This window comes from Abramis brama (assembly GCF_963993115.1).
Source record: "Abramis brama genome assembly, chromosome: 6".
Classification (NCBI taxonomy): Eukaryota; Metazoa; Chordata; class Actinopteri; order Cypriniformes; family Leuciscidae; genus Abramis; species Abramis brama.
The window spans coordinates 31,099,392-31,112,979 of record NC_139968.1 but is presented as its reverse complement, the minus strand read 5'-3'; positions in this window follow the sequence as shown (position 1 = coordinate 31,112,979).

Sequence of the window (13,588 nt, the reverse complement as noted above, 5' to 3'; positions counted from 1 at the left end):
AACAGAACACCCACATATCTGCAGACTTTGCAGCCTAGGCCTAGGATTTTTCAATGATCGGATAAGGGAATTTGTCCAGTGTTAAGAGTACATAAGAGCAGGTGGAGTGATGGAGGGTCTCGTAAGAGCAGGTGAAGTGACGGAGGGTCTCGTAAGGGCAGGTGGAGTGACGGAGGGTCTCGTAAGGGCAGGTGGAGTGATGGAGGGTCTCGTAAGGGCAGGTGGAGTGATGGAGGGTCTCGTAAGAGCAGGTGAAGTGACGGAGGGTCTCGTAAGGGCAGGTGGAGTGACGGAGGGTCTCGTAAGGGCAGGTGAAGTGACGGAGGGTCTCGTAAGGGCAGGTGGAGTGACGGAGGGTCTCGTAAGGGCAAGTGGAGTGACGGAGGGTCTCGTAAGGGCAGGTGGAGTGATGGAGGGTCTCGTAAGGGCCGGTGGAGTGATGGAGGGTCTCGTAAGGGCCGGTGGAGTGATGGAGGGTCTCGTAAGGACAGGTGGAGTGATGGAGGGTCTCGTAAGGACAGGTGGAGTGATGGAGGGTCTCGTAAGGGCAGGTGGAGTGATGGAGGGTCTCATAAGGGCAAGTGGGGTGATGGAGGGTCTCATAAGAGCAGGTGGAGTGATGGAGGGTCTCGTAAGGACAGGTGGAGTGATGGAGGGTCTCGTAAGGGCAGGTGGAGTGATGGAGGGTCTCGTAAGGGCAAGTGGAGTGATGGAGGGTCTCATAAGAGCAGGTGGAGTGATGGAGGGTCTCATAAGAGCAGGTGGAGTGATGGAGGGTCTCGTAAGGGCAAGTGGAGTGAAGGAGGGTCTCGTAAGGGCAGGTGGAGTGATGGAGGGTCATCCCTCCATCACTCCACCAGCCCTTAATTTTCCTAAGGAAAACCCATACGGTCTATGGGGAAAACACTAGGCTTGTTTGAGATGCGCCTTGCCTCGCCTGAATTGTATGCGAGAGTAGGCGGCTGCAGTGAGAGGAGGAGTGAAAAAAGCGCAGGCAAGCCGGACAGATCTCTCTTCTTGCAGTGGATCTGACACCTGCGAGATCAAAGATGGATATCGCGGGATTCACGCTCATGCACAGTGTTGCTAATAAACTGGATGTAATTCAAGTTCTTGTTGCTTTTATATGAAAATAAATTAAATGAACAAGACACCCAAAGTACTTGTTATTTAATTCCATTCCAAATACGTTTATCAATATTTTTTTCTTTAATACAGACATGTGTTTTTATTTTTTATTTTATTTTTTTTATAAAAATTAAATTGCATAACCCAAAGAGATTGCACTGTCAGATAGTTTGGGAATATTCACACATAACATATACACATAAAACATGGTATTAGAGTTTTAAAATCAAACAATTTAAAAGAGAACAATACATCACAGTTGTTTAAACCAATGAGCATTAAAGTGTAAGTTGCAGGTTAACCACCACAGCCAATTAATGTGTAAATTGAAGTGCTCTATATGTATATATTTAATTATTTCTTTTTCAAAATGTGTTAAAATAACATTTATTGGGGTTTCTTCGAAGGTAGCGTGTTTTTTCAGTTACTGGGTGATGACGTCACAAGAGGAACTCGCAACCCATACTCTGCTAGATTCTTACTGTATTATGGCTATTTGGAGAACGACTGAGGAAGTGGGAAACCATCAAATTAACCGGTCAGGCGTGAGAAAGGGGAGCCATGGCACTCAAACAGTTATTAATGCTTGGTGTGAGGAGAATGAGTGGACGTTACAAGCTTAGACGTTACAATACGTTAGAGCTAGTCTAACCTGGTGCAAACTTAACAATAGGTTACTGTCGTAACCCCGGTTCTCTGAAACATCGAGTGGAGAGATCCACCTATGGGAAGGGCAGGGTCCGTACCTGACCTCTGCAGAAGCATCCAATTGCACCAAGTCTGGCTAGACAGACAGAAGCGCGCAGCCAATGCCAGGTAAGGCCACACCCCTTACCTAGGCATATAACTTCTCCGCACGCTGCTATTCCTCAGTAAGTAGGCCTATATTCGCTTCTCGTGCGGCAAGCGGGGCAACGCTGGTGGATCTCTCCACTCGATGTTTCAGAGAACCGGGGTTACGACAGTAACCTATTGTTCTTTTTCATCATCTCGTTTCGAGATCCACCTATGGGAGAGACATGGACAGCTCCCCGATTGCCCAATACACTCACAGTGAGGTTCTGAAGGCCAGAGAAGGACGGTCACCTCAGAGAGGCGGTGCCTGACACGTCCCACAAACATGACCCTGCAAGGGTGACGCCACGCTAAACTGCTGTGGACAAGCAGGGCATGAAACATGCATGAGACACATACATGATAATAGCCCCCGCACCACCAATGCACATAGCCAAACCCAAGAAGGAATGCAAATGCTTGGTGACAGGAATGAACATGGCCAGCCGGCCTATTCACTCCTCGTTGGTTAACCCAACGGGGCTGTGGGAAAGGGCTAAGAGGACCCTACCCCTAGGACCGAGTGTGCCACCGAGGTTCTGGTGACATCCAACCGGTAGTAACGCTCAAAGGTATGAGGAGAGGCCCAGCTGGCAGCGGAGCAGATGTCCTGCAGTGGCACTCCCCTGAACAGAGCCCAAGAGGCGGCTAAGCCCCTTGTGGAATGAGCTCTGATGCCCCCTGGGGGCTGCACTCCCTTTGCTTCATAAGCCATAGTATAGCCTCCACAAGCCAATGTGAGAGGAATTACTTTGAAATGGGACTCCCCTTGTGCGGGGGGAGCCATTGAAACAAAGAGCTCTTGCGGAAAGCACTGGTCCTGGTCATATATGCTTGCAGAGCACGGACGGGACACAGAGCATTCAGCCTCTGATCCTCCGGGGAGGCAAGAGGTGGAGGGTGAAAAGCGGATAGCTCCAAAACCTCCGAAGTGAACGCAGGGAAGCGTTTCGGCATGAAGGCCGGGTTAGGCTTAATGGAAACCCTATCTCCACTTAAGGAGAATTTGGCGCACGAGGGGTGAACCGAGAGTGCATGTAGCTCACTGACCCGTTTAGCAGATGCCAAGGCCGAGAGCAAAGCTGTCTTGAGGGACAGCAGCTTAAGGGAAATACTCCCCAGAGACTCAAAAGATACAGAGGCCGTGCTTCCAGCACCATGGAGAGGTCCCACTCAGGAACAGATCTCCTGATGACCGGCAAAGAGCGGCGTGCACCCTTCATAAAACTGCGGGTTAGAGGGTGTGACGGTGGAGCCCTCAAAACCCACATGACAGGCTGAAATCGCAGCCAGGTAGACCTTAATGGTGGAAAAGGACCTGCCTCTTTCCATGAGGTCTTGCATGTAACACAAAATATCAGGCACCGAGCACTGATAAGATGTGAGACCACGCCCATCACACCACCCTTCGAACACTTGCCACTTACAGCCATATAGGGATCGCGTGGAAATGGCCCTGGCATTCTGAGTAGTGGCGATTACACGCGGCGGGAGCCCCAGTGCATTTAGGTTCGTCCTCTCACGGGCCAGGCCCAGAGAGTCACCCTGTCCGGGTGGGGGTGGTAAATCTCCCCGTTGGCTTGGGACAGTATGTCCGTGCAAGGGGGGAGGCGCCATGACTCGGCGTATAACAGAGGGATTATCTCTGCCAGCCACGGGGCTTTGGGCCACCTGGGTGCTATCAGAATGAGAGACAGGCCGTGCTCTCTCACCCTGGCCAGTGTGAAATTCATCAGGCACAGGGGAGGAAAAGCATACAGGAGCACTCTGGGCCATGGGTGGGCCAGTGCGTCTGCCCCGAGGGGCGCGTCCATGTCCTTTAGCGAGAAGAACATAAGACAATGGTCGTTTTCGCGCGAGGCGAAAAGATCTACAGCTGCCTGTCCAAATCTCATCCATAACATCTTCACTATCTGCGGGTGAAGACGCCAATCCCTGTAGATTGGGTTTCCCCTCGATAGCAGATCCGGCGCCTCTGTTCAGAATGCCCGGAACATGAGTCACGCGTAATGACAGAAAAACCCGTCTGCTCCACATCAAAAGCCTATAAGCTACAGCGTGGAGTTTCGACGAGCACATGCCGCCCTGACGGTTGATATAAGCCACTGCCGTGGTATTATCGTACCGTACTAGAACGGGATGTCCCTGCAGGCAAGGCAGAAAATGATTCAGAGCTTTCCAAATGGTAAAAGCTCTAAATAGTTAATGTGCGCAGAACGTAGTCTGCTCAGCCACAGACCGTTCAGCATTCTGCCTTACTGGGTGGTTCCCCAGCCTGTTAAGGACGCATCTGTCGTCACAACTTTCCGCATCGTAACCGTCTAGAGGGGGGTTCCCCGTGCGTAAAAGTTCTCGCTCTCCCAATGGCGCAGGGCCGCCGAGCAGGCGCGCGTCACCGTTACCGAGCGGCAGAGATTACGAATCGGGCTGAAATGTAGTGACAAAACCCATTTCGTGAACGCTCTCATTCTCAGGAGACCCAACGGCACAACTTGGATACATGAAGCCATGAGACCCTGCAGCCTGAGGCATGTAGGATATTGTACTCTCGCCCCTCTTCTGAACTGAGACAGACAGTCCATCAGCGAGCGAACGCGCTCTTGAGAGAGACGCGTTGCATGGAGACTGAGTTCAATTCCAAGCCCAGGAAAATAACATTCTGACTGGGAGTCAGATTGCTTTTGCTCGCATTCACCTTGAACCCGAGGGATGTGATGTGCGCGAGCACCCGGCCGGTGACCAACGACACCTTCTCCTTTGATTTGGCTATGATGAGCCAATTGTCTATGAAAGTACGAATTCTCAGCCCTGATAGTCTCAGGGGCGCCACGCCCACCTCCGCACACAGACAGAAAGTTCGGGGACTCAAATTGCGCCCGAACGGAAGAACTGTGAATTCGTAACAATTGCCTTGGTAGGCGAAACGAAGATATTTCCTGTGTGGAGGGTAGATGCTTATGTGAAAGAAAGCATCTTTCAGATCGACTGATGTGAACCAGTCGTTCTGCTTTATGGCACGGGCGAGAGAGCCTTGTGTCACATTCTGAAATTGTATTTCCTCAAATGTTTGTTCAACACTCGAAGGTCCAATATAGGGTTGGGGGCGCCATGCCTTTTGGATAATGAAAGTACCAGGAATAAAAATCATGGTTTATCAGATTGGGTGGCACCATCTGAATCGCTCCCTTGTTTAGGAGGGAGGAAATGTCCTCTTTCAGAATGTGTGAGGCGTTTTCTTCTGTGTGTGAAGAGAGAACGCTGTTAAAATGCAAATGTTTTATTGCAAACTGCAGCCTGTAACCCTGGGTTGCAGTACGCAAAACCCACTCGGGTGCTGAAACAGCTTGCCAAGCCGCTTCGTGACTTGCGAGCGCCCCCGCTCGGGCCGGAGCGGGGCTGTATGGGCCCAGCTGGTTCATTTGCAAATGCGCCATCTAGTGGGCACACTAGAGGCGACATGCAGGGATTCGGAGGGATTTCCTCTCTCTGCAGTGAGAAGTTTTCTCATTTGATTCTTAACTCTGTGCGTTTTGTGTTGGGCATCTCCTGAACACATGAACTGGGCAGTCTCAAGTGCAGGCAGAAAAATAATATCCGCGGAGAGAGATACTCTCTCTGTAACAGATTTATTTAATTCGTTTGTTTTAAAGTGTTATTTAGTTATGTGTGTGTTTTGTGTTGGGGAACACAGGGGCCGAAGCCTTCCACACACAATGGCCCTCATTTATCAATCTTGCGTAGAAATGAGCGTATATATTGGCGTAAGATTATGCTTACACTCTTCTCATCGCCTGATTTATGAAGCTGTGCGTACCTTTGAAATTCTGGTGTACGCAATACCTGCCCTTGATAAATGCCGCGGCTGAAATCGATCGTCATTAGAATAACACGCCCCTATATATTCAAGTCTCCGCTCCCCCCACGCCCTCATTTTACGCCATGGACACACGGAAGACGGCAAAGAAGAGAAACTTCTTTGAGAAAGAGAAAGCGAAACCAGGGAAGTGGAAAGAAACAAAATTGATTTATAGATTTTTATTATTAATGACGCTTATTGTTATTTAGAAGAAGAATTTCGTTATTATTATTATTTGTATTATTATTATTATTTAAAATAAGAAGAATGGCATTTTTATTATTTTGTCAGTCTGAATTATTGTTTTGGTCATTGAAAGCCTTTCATTACTAAACCCAGTCCGTGCACACCTGCCGGGCCTAACCCTGGCCTAACCATCGTTTCAAAGAATACAACGGCGAGCGCGTCGAGTATAAACGCCTCGTCCGTTTGGGGAGGTGCGCGCGCAGTCTGCGGAGACTCGCGCTGCGGAGCCAGGCGAAAGTATAAACAAGGCTTGAAACGTCAGGGAAAGCGCACAGGCTCGCAACTTAAGGAATACATATGCCTACAATTGAAATGCTTTGGCAAATTCACAAATTAAACATTGAAGTCCATGTTGCACAAAAATAAACACTGAAGTTTATAATTACTATGTTGTTGTTGTTTTTTACAGTGGGTCATAATATATTATATCTTTTAGTTTGTCAGTGCGTTTTGTGGTGTTAGGAATTGTTTTTCTGCGCATTCCCGCACTCAAAACGTGCGTACACCACCTCCTGAGCTGGCGTAGGATTTGAGCGTGCCGTACGCCAACGTCCATATTGATAAATCTCAAAGTCACCGTGGTTTTGGGTGTACGCCAGGTGTACGCTGGAAATTTGGTGTACGCACTTTTGATAAATGAGGGCCAATGCCACTAAAAACACATGAGCTGGGCAGCCGCAACTGAGCTGTGTGAGACCAGCTGGTTGATTTGTGAGGCAATGTCGCCCTCTTGTGGACAGACTCAGGGCGACATGCATGGGATCAGAGAGATTTGCTCTCTATGTTGGCAGATATATAAATCTGCACGAATTCATCTGATTCGTTTGTTAAATGTGTTGTTTAGTGATGTGTGTGTTTTGTGTTGGGGAACACAGGGGCCGAAGCCCTCCACACACGACGTCCACTAAAAACACGGGCTGGGCAGCCGCAACTGAGCTGTGTGAGCCCAGCTGGTTGATTTGTGAGGCAATGGCGCCCTCTTGTGGGCAGACTCAGGGCGACATGCATGGGATCAGAGAGATTTGCTCTCTATGTTGGCAGATATATAAATCTGCACGAATTCATCTGATTCGTTTGTTAAATGTGTTGTTTAGTGATGTGTGTGTTTTGTGTTGGGAAAACACTGGGGCGGAAGCCTTTAATAACTGGGTGAGGAGAACCAAGTGCGTGCGGTGTGGTAACACTGCTTATGTACATTTCCTCACGACAGCGTCACTAAACACACGGGCTGGGCAGCCACGAGTCGGGATTAACCGACTGTCCGCGGGAGACCCTGTGTCTTTTGGACAGGGGTTCCGGGACCGGGAGAGAATCCGGAGGGCTCGTGGCCCGATACTCCCAACGGTCGAACAACAGGCAGGCCGCTTGCGTTCGGGGCCGCCTTCCTAGGAAGGCATAAATTGAAAACCTCAACACATGATAGTAACACATCGAGGCCCGTGAGACCGTGTTAACAGTCTAGCGCAGTGGTTCTCAACCTCTCCTGCAGGGACCCCCTGACAGGCCATGTTTCTGTTTTAACCCTGAAATGGCACACCTGATTCAAATAATTAAAGGCTTAATAAGTAGTTGACTAATTGATTAATTGACTAAGTCCTACTCTTCCTACTCTAATAACTACTCATTAATTGAGTCAGGTGTGCCATTTCAGGGTTAAAACAGAAACATGGCCTGTCAGGGGGTCCCTGCAGGAGAGGTTGAGAACCACTGGTCTAGCGGGACGCTCCAGCCGTGCTTAAGAGCTTCGTCATCGGAACCGGCCGGTTCGTCAACGAGACTGAAGTTTTCCCGCGAAGATGTCCTCTTCAGGGAATGCGGATTGGGCTGATGTCAGCTCAAATATTTTAGAGAGGTGGCGCTCCGGGAGTCCCCCGGTAGCACGTCGTCATCACCGTGTCCTCCATCCGAGTCAGAAGGCCTAGCACGGGATCGTGCAACTAAAAGCCGGCTTAGTAAAAGCTAACGTTACAGCAATTACAATGACCGCAATTCTCCGGGTTCTCCTAAGCTTCTTAAGCGTGTTAAGCCCAAGCAGACTGCGCAGAACGAGGGGGTCTTTAGCGGCGATGAGAGCACCACACGCGGCCGGGCAGGCTCGTCATGATAGGCTGTTCCCCGGAGAAGCGGCGGTTTAGACAGTCACATAGCCATGGGTGGGCCAGCGGTGAAGAACTCGGAAAAATCCGTGGCGGGCAGCCATGTAAGGAGGAGCAGGTGAAGGACAGCGAGAGCGCGGGCGGCTCCGGATGCAAAAAACACAGCGGATAGGCTGAAGAAACGACTGTCACTCACGTCTGGCGGAGGCTGATCTGGCGATATGTCCTCCTGAAGACTCGAAAGTGAGCAGCGTAACGTTAATCCAACCGAACTGTGTCAGTGCAGAGATCGCGAGAAGCGAATGTCAACTGAGGAATAGCAGCGCGCGGAGAAGTTATATGCCTAGGTAAGGGGTGTGGCCTTACCTGGCATTGGCTGCGCGCTTCTGTCTGTCTAGCCAGACTTGGTGCAATTGGATGCTTCTGCAGAGGTCAGGTACGGATGCCCTTCCCATAGGTGGATCTCGAAACGAGATGATGAAAGAGAACCCGGATAATATAACGGAACAAGCAAGTCTTTTCAAAATATTGCCGTCATGTAGAATAGCAAGGAGGGACAACGACTGAAGACATTATTTACTTACAGTAAGTCAGTCCAAATCAGAGCTGTAACATTAGAGATGCACACACTGCACAGGCACCAATCGCTAGTCTCATCGACGCCTCAAACGTCATGTAATACCCTTCCTCAATCCACGCGTTATCAATTTCTCAGGATTTAATTAGCGATGTTTATTGTCAGAAAAGAAAAAGAGAGATCGATGTCCCCATCACTGTGTTTGTGTGGGCTATGCCACCCAATTGAATCAGCAGTGGAGAGTATGTGCTGCCGTGAGGTGAACGCGTTTTGGAGTTTAGTGGAACAGCTCGACCTGCGACCGGCTGAGCTGACGTGCCTGAACCCGTTTGTTTTGCGAATAGCTTATTCTCATTTCAGGCAGGATCACGGTCCCCTTGAAGTCAACACACACGAGTATGTTTACAATTGAGTTATTTTATCCATATTTTTTTTATCAAATAAAACATACAACCAACTTTTCTGAAGTTATGTAAGGCATCTATAGCTGCAAGCGTATGGTAACTCTACTAGTGAGTTCCTCTTATGACGTCACGCCCAATCTAGTGGTAGGGAGCGGGAGCGGTTAAAACCACTGTTAAAAGTGCCAATTTTTCATATTATATCAGCATTTTGGTATAAAAAAACAATGGTGGGCGGTTCTTATCTTTATGTTTAATAAACACATTGTATTATCTTTTTGAAAATTTTAACCTGCAACTTACACTTTAAAGGAGCGCTCCGGTCAATTTTAACATTTTTTTGTCAATTTGGAGTGCTGTCAGTACAGAGAACAACGACAAAAATCAGTGTTGCCTACACCGTGTTATCCTCTTTTTAAAATTTGCACCCTGTTGACTTCAATAGGGCAATATTTAAGTAGTCGATTGTCGAGTTCACGCGCATAGGTTTAGTTACCTATGATCACGCGCGTGAACTCGGCAATCGACTACTTTGGACTGCGCCCGACTGCAGAATTTGACACGTGCGCCTTGCGCTCGCGAGAGATTTTTGACGTCAGCATGACATCAGAGCAAGGCGGACCGCACTCGGACACATTTCTAACCGGCATGCATCTCGCGCTGATCACCAGGGATCGGTCCTGCGCAGATTTTGCTCATCTCAAACAAGCCTATTGCCTTGGCGCTAATTGAAATACACGGGACAATCATGCCGAAGAGTTGCTGTGTCGTTTTCTGTACCGCCAATAAACAAACACATTATAAATTGAAGTTCTAGGCCTACATCCTTCCTAATAAACACACAGAACCGGAAAGGAGGACAGGGACTTGTAATTTTTGAGATTACTGTGTGAGTAGATCCCTGTGTGATATAGTAGTGGGTGTTAAACATTAGGCGGGCCAAATTTGTCTACATCCCTTACCAAAAAGAACTATAGTAATCCTATAAAATTTCTATAGTATAATACTTCTGAGATGTTATACTATAGTATTCCTATAGTATTCCTCTAAGATTAGCCTACTATAATATTTTGTCCCAAAATTCTACAAGATCCTATAGTTGTTTTTCATAAGGGATGTCTCATTCACATTAGCGTTATCAGCTGAAGGCTCGCTTGTAGTTCGAGGTCTACACTCATGCAGACTGCAGTCTATGAGTGAGGGATAACTGTCAGCACAGTCCCTCGGCAACTTCGTACTACTGATCACTGTTTTACAAAAGGATTAATAGTGAAGCATATATGTAAGTGACAAGGTTTTATGGAGTTATGGTATGCAACTCTACGAAAGTTGATGGAGTTTTAGGCTAATGTTACCGCTACAGCTACCGCAATGTCTTACCTGGAGATTCAACCAGATAACAAAATCTGGAAACGACACCTCCGCTCCAGCCATTAAGTGAATCTGGGTTTTCATAGCACCTATTGCAGTTAATTTTGCAATGTACAGTTGCCGGTCGGCAGGCATCAATGACTCGCAATACCACATTTTTGTCATTCAAATACACACGATGTTCGCAGTGTTTTCCCCCACGCCGACTCCACCCTCGCCACGCCCCCAACTATGACTAGATGCCGACTGTATATGGGGAAACCCAGGCTAACATTTACATGTTGAGGTTGTTTCAACTTTTTATCCAACATAAATGTTACTCAATTTATCAACAGTACTAATGGACGAATAAAATAGATGACTTATGTTTAGTTTCTTTATAGATTTGTTCTACATAATGGCACACATTCATCACTCAGATGTCTATTTCATGTTGAGATGTGCTCTTCTGCAATACTTATTGAAGATTTTCCTGTCAGATGTAAATAGACATTTAAAATAAGCGTCTTTAAGATGTATATGGTTTATGTAAATCCACTTTGGAGATGTAACTTGCGTGTCCTTACTGGAGCTCCCCTGTTACAATAAAACGTTTTTACAGCAAAATATACACTGTAACGTCTTTACACCTTCAACAATTCAACAGTTTACTCTACAGTAGTTCAACACATGCAATTTTAAAGAAAGCAGTAAGCCAGAAGCAGTAAGCCATCCGGGAACTTCTCGCCTACTCTTTTATGAATACTGATGTTTTCGAACAAACTTTTTCTTTCACGTAGCCTACTGTTTTCGCCCACTAGGAAAGTAGGCATATTCGAACGCACTATAAGTATACGTCTGAATCTCGCGATAATTAGTACGTCACCCAGGTATTTCTCGCCTACTCTTTTATTAATACAGAGGATTCGTACTTACTTTTTCGCTCGCCTCTTTTTCCCCTACTCTATAGTAGGGAAGTATGCGGTTTCGAATGCAGCCATCCAGACCTGGTGTGTATTGAAGGATGGCGGAGCACGGAGCCGACACGCAGTGGAGCCGATCCGCAGCCGTTCCGCAGTTCGTGGTGTTGTGGCAAAAATTCATTAAACAATCATCAACTGCGTAAGAGACACTCTGAAATATTTTAACTGTCTCTTACCAGAGATGCTTCTGTTGCCACCGGGTTCTTTCTGATTCCAGTGGAGTTCCTCCTGGCCCTGATAGCAGTTGGCTCTTCTCTCTCAATTCTGCAAGGTAAGACTAAAGCCTGTGCTTCAGGATGATCAATCGTCAATCCGCTTTACTCAGGGCCAGAAGAAACTGCCATGGAATCCCAACTTCTGACACCAATTGATATCGCAATTTTCATTAAACAATCATCTTTGCATAAGAGACAGTCTGAAACTTAAAATCCCCCAAAAAGAAAATATTTTTAACTGTCTCTTACCAGAGATTTCTCTGTTGCTGCTGAGTTCTTTTCCGAGTTTTCATGGAAAATCCCTCCGGGCCTGAGCGAGCGGTTTGGTTCTCCTTCTCTGAATGGTTATCGAGGTGAGACTGAAGCCTGTTGCTTTTCAGGGCGTTTTCCCTCCACCTGTCCGCTAGCCGAGGTCCAGAAGCCTTTTCCAGGAATTTCGTCCCAATTATCTGACACCAATTGTTGTGGCAAAAATATTCATTAAACAACCATCACTGCGTAAGCGTAAGAGACATTTCTGAAGTCAAATAGTCTTTTAAAAGTATTTATTCTTGCAAGAAGGCCCAGTTGCCACGCAGAAGTCACCAGTACAATCTGTGAAAAAAGTGCGACGACGAGAGGGAGGACAGAGGAGTCTTTATACTGCTTTCACGGTCTTCTGCTTACAGGCCCTTATCTAAACAAGGAGAGGCTTCCCTGCTAGTTTTCTAATCCTGCTGAGTTTATTCTTACAAACTCACAAGTTCTAAATTGGGCGGCCTCTGACCCTAGGGGTCAGAGGTCCCTTTTCAATCTGCCTCCTCCTGACGTCTCACCTGTTTCCCAGTGTTTAAAAGCACACACACATTAGTCATATGTTGGCAGACTACGTACAGTCCAGCAAAGATCATTTCAATGTCTTAATAATGAAAATAATGAAAATCAACACTGTAAATCAATGAAAATCAAAATTTTCCATTACAGTGGAAATCCGGGGTATGTTTTCTGTAAATACACTAAAACTTAACTAAAAGTATGTTTGTGTTTAGCATATTTCTTAAAAGTGTAACTAAGCATATATTTATTACCAAAGTACTTATACTATTTAGAAATATATTAAAAGTATGTTTAGCATATTTCTTAAAATGTAACTATATTTATTACCAATGTAGGCTACTTCTATACTTTTTTAGAAATATATTAAAGCAACACTAAAGATAATTTTTTACCTTAAAATAATGTTTCCAAAATCGTTTCAGTGGTTCATCAAGTCTTGACAGGGTGAAAGGCACTTCGCGTTTCTGTAGTTCGAATGAGACATAAGAAACTACAAATTTGACTTGCTTTATGGCAAGCGATGCAATAGTCATTATTTTAATTTTCTTCGTTTCTGATGTTGCAGTATTGTACATCATACTTTAATAAAATCATGCATCATACTCTACCTGTCTGTTGACATTGTTCATTCCAAAGCCGGTGCTAGATAAACAGTGGGCGTGCGTGCGACAGTAGGCTGCGGACGGCGAAATTATTTACGACAGAGCGGAAATGGACAATTCCGCTTCCAGCCTCTAGGGGGACCGCAGAGGAAAAGTTCTTTGGTGTTGCTTTAAAATGCAATTTAATGAATTTTTAATGCACTTCAAATAAGCATGTTGGGAATACAAATGTATTATAAACATACTCGAATTTCAAGTATATTTTAATACATTTAATACTACGTCTTTTTCACTTGATAATATTGTCCCTCCTGCCTATTATGACCAAATAATTACGTTTTATTGTATGGCCAATACGTTTATTACAGTTAGGCTATGTTATACAATCATTATATGCCACCAGAAACTACACATCATAATCATATAAATAGATTAGTTTGAGAAAATATAGCCTATATATATATTTTATCCGTTATTTCTTAGC